We start from the raw sequence: 6,762 nt of genomic DNA on the forward strand, positions 1-6,762 counted from the left end.
AATAATTATTAACATTGTACCATCCTCAAAACCTATCTATTTGTAGTTTAATCTCAGCTATACATCAACAATATAGCTGAATTTTAAGCTTACTTATTATTCACAGCACATTATCCTAGAGTTTTGTCAAAAAATCGAAACAAAACTGTTCTATCACTTTACATGTATTATGTAAAATTTAAAATTTGTGTTCACTGTTTTTCAAAACATAAGTATAACAGAAAATTGCATTATGTATTACATAAAACTTTAAAAAATGACTTTGCTATTTGACCCAAAATTTTCACTCCAAAGAAATTACCACAGAGAAATGTTTATAGAATATTCACATGTTTATGTTCAAGAATATTTATTGCGTTGTTCATTTTAGTAAACATGAAAAATATAAAATCCTGCAATGTAGGAATTTTAATGTGAATTTCATCATATTCATACAATGGAATGCTAGGAGGTCACACTGAAAACCATGCCACATGAGAATGCTGAGTTAAGTAGGTAATGGACAAAGTCTAATTCAAAGGTAGTAAATTTATGTTCAAAATGATATACTCAGTGCTTCTTAAAATTTTGCAGGATTGCACAAATATTCTGATACAAGTGATAAATCTTATACCAGAAAAATCCATTCATGTACACAAGCAACATAATGGCATGTGATTTAAGGGAAAGAGTTCAAAATTCTGGTAGCCTTTTTTTTGGATGCTAGATAAAGGAAGCCTGATATATGTTATCATATTTTTCCTAAAAATAATTGGCATCTATTTCTTTATCATTATACACATACACATAAGGGAAAGGCTCAGGGACTTTAACAATGAAGTGTGCCATGGTTGTGTAAATGCACTTCCTTCCTTCTACAGACAAAAGGAAATGCTGAGTAAACACACACATGCATGTGTACAAACACACTGAACTAATCTAGGCGCTGCACTGAATAGAAGAAAGAGGACATCTGCATGTGTAGAGATAATGGGAGAAACCAAATCTAGCAAAGGAAGAGTTGGTAACATTTTCATAGTCTTGATAATTCAGAGGAAAATCTAAATTCTAGTCCCCTGGGATTTTAATGCATCTGAGGATAGAATATGTGGCCTCCTATCTGAGCTGCACAAGAGAACTGAACCTGAAACTCCCAAGCAAAGGAGGTCTTCTATGGCCAAGGAATTTGGTGGAGTTTTATTCTACATAATAAAGTTTTTTTTTTTTTTTAGGTGTGCCAAAAAATAAAAAAGTGCAGAGATTTGGAGACAATATATGGGTTAGATTATTAACAGGACTCTGAAAGAAGAGAAATCAGAACACAAAGTTTTAGCTCTCTGTGCCTAATTTTGGTGGGGAGATTTCAGAAAGTAGATAGCCAATTTGACATAATTCTGACATTTTAAAAAATATATATATTTTAAAATTTTACTCCTTCCTTAGTCCAAATAATTCAAAATTCCAGATATATAGCAATTAAGGATTCTTACTCCCTAGAAAAAACCAACATGGTGCTTCCTGAAGGAATGTTTTAAAATTTGATACAATTTCATCCAAGCAGTTTTCAATATTTTCCAATAAAGTTAAAAGAAAAAATAAGGTTACTGCAAAAATACAGCTCCATTGTACATTTAGTAGAGCTGAGCAATAATGCATGAATGAATACCTCCTCTCATCCAAAGCCATTTGAGAGAGCCTTGAATAAGCAAACCATGCACAAGGAACAGAGACAAACAGAGGGTGGTCGCATGGGTCACTGCAGAGCTCACTGAGATTGCCTTAACTATGGAATATTTTTCAGTGTGTTCTCATTCAGTGAAAAATTGCGATAAAAGCATGCTCTGTTAAAATCTAGGAGAGATCTTACCAACAAGCAATCAACTCCACAGAATTTGAATAGATTTTGTACCAGATTAGTGGGGTTGAATTATAAGACACTTTGTACTATGTAATTTTAGGGGAAAATAATGAACAATTGGGAATGATATGCTAATCATAGTGACTTACAAATCTTAGGAAATATAAATATGAGAATTTAAAAAATACCTTCAAAGATAACAAGGCTCCCTCTTACATATCATTTAGAGTCACTTTCCTCAATTTATAGCCATTAAAACAACATAGGTGCTACCGCCAAACCGACTGAAGTTCAACTCCATTCTCCTACTCTCATTGGCAATGTAACTTTGGACAAGAAATGTCACTTATTTGAGTCTCAGTTTCCCCATCTGTAAGATGGAAGTGACCATATTCTATATCTTAGAGTTGTTCTGATGATTGGAAAGGGTAATTCACTTAAAAAGACAATTTAGTGCTGGATACAGTAATCACACATAAATATGAGTATGTTCACATCTTTTCAAGTATGTTTCTGCTATTTCCTGTATCATTCTGCTCCAAGTCACTGCAGAAGAATTCTTTCTTTGTTCCCTAACCACATAAATTTCCAGAATGTCAGATGTGAATAGGAAGAACTTCAAGAAATAGCAGGCTATTATGACATACCTCTGAACTAGAAATGATATCTACCATTCATTGAGGAAATAACTCATGGGAGACAATAGTGTGCTTCATATGCATTAGATTAATTAATTCCCACATGGCAACCATTACATTCCCCTCTTCACAGATGATGAAACATCAGAATTCGTTGAAGCTATTAAAAGGAAGAACCCAGACTTCAAACAGATCTTTCATATTCTAAACTCAGAGCTTTCTCAGTTTGATAGTGTCTCTGTTGTGGGTTGACTTATATCCTTCCTATATTCATATGTTGAATTCCTAATCCAAAATGCTTCATACGTGGAAGCTTATTTGGAAATAGGATTATTGAAAATGCAATTATTTAAGAGGAGCTCATGCTACAGTAGAATGGGCCCCTAATCAATTTTGATCCATGTCCTGATAAAAAGTGAAAATTAAGACCCACAATGAGACTACCATGTGACATTTAAGGAAGAAATTAGAAGCCATAGAACTACAAATATTGCTAGCAAATTACCAGAAGCTAGGAAAGAGGCATAGAATATAATTCCCCATAGACATAAGAATCAACATTAGTAATATATAGATTCCAGTCTTCAAGTTTTCAAAACTTAGAGGCTCTGTTTTTATATTGTTGAAGACATCCAGGCTGTGATATTTTATTATGTTGTCTCTACCAAACTAATATAATCTCCCTTAAAGTATACAAATCTCCTTTTATCCCTTCCCCTTTCATTAGCATAGTCTGATTTTTGATTCTTATGATATTTAGAATAACAATTTTGAGTATTTCTGAGGCTTTCCAAAAAGTAACTTATTAGAAAAATGGCCATGAACTTCCAGCAATAGCATAGATTAAGTTACTTGAAACAACATCCTTCTACAAATAGAAATGATGAATAAAGTAAACCAAAACAATATTTTAAAGTAAACCAGCCAAATTTAAAAGAACAGCAAATTAGAAAGATCTAAAGATAAATTTAGTAAACTAACACATAGAACTCAGGAAATTTCCCAGAATTCATCTCAGAGAGTAAACACAGCAGAAGTTAATATATAAATGGTATCATGAGAAGTAATAGCACATGCATTGCAGCCAATCTGCAAGAACAGCACAGAGAAAACAGAAGAGGGAGAGACAATATTCAGAGTTAAAGTGAATGAAAATGATTCTAAGGAAAGTAACATATGAGTCCCAAAGAAGTGCAAGTATTAAATATGTTAAATAAAGAACAAACCCATACTTAAAACTTAGAAAAAAAATCCAAATTTCCCAAACACAAAAGACAAAATTCCCTAATGTTCCTAAAACAATGACTACTAGATTGACAGTAGTTTTGGAATCAACCACAATAGTGAAGAGAAGACAGTGGAAGAATACATTTTCATGTATTGTGAGAAAATATCTGTCAACCTAGAATTATATCCCCAGTTGGGCTTTCAATCAAGAGTGAAGTTAAAATAGATATTTTCAGTCAAAGACACTATCACTCACAGATTTCACCGAAAGATGTTAATAGAAGTACTTCAAGAGAGTAGAATTTAACTCAGAAGGAAATAGTGGAGTATAAAATAAAATAATAGTGTAGAATAAAATAGATTAGTAAATGTATTGACTATGAAAGGCATTGCCCATATTGATTAATTCTGAGGGTTTAAATTCAAAATGTAGAACTGAAAGATGTGAGGGGTGATTGTTGACTGAAAAGATTCTAAATTCTTTATATTTGAGGGAGGCCAAAATAGCTATTCATTCATGTTACATGTGGTTAAGACAAGTACTTAAGTGTTAAACCATTAAATTTAATACCATTACTAAATAAAAAAAGAAGAAAAATAGAATGTGAAATTTCATATTAATAAACTACAGAGAGAACTTGACTAGGTCTTTGTGCTGCTGTAATAGAATACCTTAGACAGGGCAAGTAATAAGGAATAGAGATTTATTTCCCACAGTCTGGAAGCTGGGAAGGCCACGATTTGGTGCCAGAATCTGAAGAGGACTTTCTTGTTGTGTCTTCATATGGCAGGAGGAGAAAGGAAAAAAATAAAGTGAACTTATCCCTGCAAGCCCCTTTAGTAAAATTAATCCAGCCATGAGGGTAGAGCCTTCTACCTGGATCCGACCACCTTCCAGAAGGTTCCATCTTCCAAAACTATTGCACCAGGAAGTAAGTCTCCAACACACGAATTGGGATGGGGGACATGCAAACATAGCAACTTATAGAAAGAACTGGCAAAACAATTAAAATGATACAAAGGGAAAGCATGGTAGAGGAGGAACAAAAGCCTCACATAGTAGGGAATATATTCAAATGTATTAAGAGTCTCACAAATGGGTGAAACAATTGTGATAAGGTCTATGCACAAACAGACACACATACACAATTTTAGGAAAAGAAAGGCAAGGCAAACAATTTGTAAGAAATTATGAACCTTGTAATGGAATCCTTGCTGCCATCTGCCTGACTGTGCCACCTGTTTGAATTAGACAATGTGACTGCTAAATTACAGGTACTGTGATTCATACCAATAATACTGTTATGTAATGCTATGCTTGTGTTCTCTTTGCTTATTTAATAATGACATGAGGTGCATTGATAAATCACTCATCTTGTTTAGCTGAGTCCCTAATGCTAAAAGGACAAGGTGATCTTCAAATTCTGTTTTCAGTGATTATGTCGCCATCTCCTCCACATTCTTCAATAGCATCTGGCAAGTGTGTGATGTGAATTGTTAATTCGACTCTGGCTGAAAAATTAGTCCAGGTTGAGCAGGGAGTGTAGGAGCAGCTAGTAAACAATACAGGATCCTACAGGCTCCACTACCTGATTATACTTCAACAGGATGCCTGACTCATCCCCTGACTCATTCTTTACTCAAGTGATGATACAAAAATCAGCAAGGGCTTCTAGGTGGAATATAAAGATGGGGAAGGGAGTTCCAAATCTACAAAAAACAGGACAACTCTGAAAAAACCACTCTTGTAGGACTGGGAACACAGGACTTTCCCCTTATTTATTTCCCTACAGTCATCATATAAAACTACATCCATGAGGAATTCTTCCTTTACACCATTTCTTCTGTTCTTTTTGCCTTTTTTACCTGCATAGTCCAGAAAAAGAATACTATTGATGTTATAATTCTCAGTAGCAGTTTTATGTATGTCATTTAATGAAAGAATGAAGGAGGTCACCAGGGTGTAGGTGATATGAATATGTGAGTAGCATTATCAACCCACTAAGTGCAGAGTTTGGAGATGGAGTTAATTACAGATTGGACAAAATTAGATATGTTTTTGCCAATACAAAGCATTCCTCTTTATTTATATCTTGTCATTGAAATGTCAAAGGCTGGAGTCTTTTGTCCAAGTGGTCACCTATTTAACCTATCAAACTAAGAGTTGAATGCTCATTAACTTTTGTTTCTTTCATGGTTCAATTAAAAGCAAAGACTTTTATTTCATTAATGACTTAGTTTTTCCTGTCTAAGAGCCAATTCCACAGCAATATAGTTGTTATAATAAATTATTTGAACACATTTCTGATAGCATTCAAAAAGTTTAAATGGAAAGAACCAGGAGATAATGCCAAAGTGAGAAAGAATGAATAATAAAAATGTGGTTGCTGATACTGATGCAATGTGGTAGGAAGATAAAAATAACCAAACTATGCAGTATTTCTCAACACTTCTATCATTTAAGATAATGTCCATAATGTCTGCAAAGGAGTTTAGTGGTTAATTTACCTTGGAATATTGAAAAGAGAATGTGGTCTTTCAAGACAGAGAATGTTATGGCCTTGGCAGTGAGTTTAAATACAAGCATTTCTCTCAAGGAGGGAACACATTTCCTGTCACACATATATATGCTTTGGTGAAAATAACAGATCCATATGAGGATGACACAATTAATCAGGAATTCATCTTTAGAACAACATTGACTGGCAGAGGAATAAATTCTCAAGAAAATATCAGGGATAGGAAGACAAGGTTAATTTTATGGTTGACTCAGCTTTTCAGAGGGGCAGAAGAAATGTCCTTTGTGTGGTGACATTGCTTTAGGACTATTAAGAAGTCTGCAAAAAGCAGACTGCACAATATTATTTAAACTAAGCCTGCTGTAGGGTGGTACTCTGGAAGTAATTGCTAAGACAGAGTCTGGGAGGAATAAACTATGAAAAGAAGGGTCAAGCCAGGCGCGGTGGCACATGCTTGTAATCCTAGTGACTTGGGAGGCTGAGGCAGGAGGATCGTGAGTTCAAAGCCAGGCTTAGTAAAAAGCAATGCACTAAGCAACTC

Source organism: Marmota flaviventris, chromosome 13 (genome assembly GCF_047511675.1).
Source record: "Marmota flaviventris isolate mMarFla1 chromosome 13, mMarFla1.hap1, whole genome shotgun sequence".
NCBI classification, from domain to species: domain Eukaryota; kingdom Metazoa; phylum Chordata; class Mammalia; order Rodentia; family Sciuridae; genus Marmota; species Marmota flaviventris.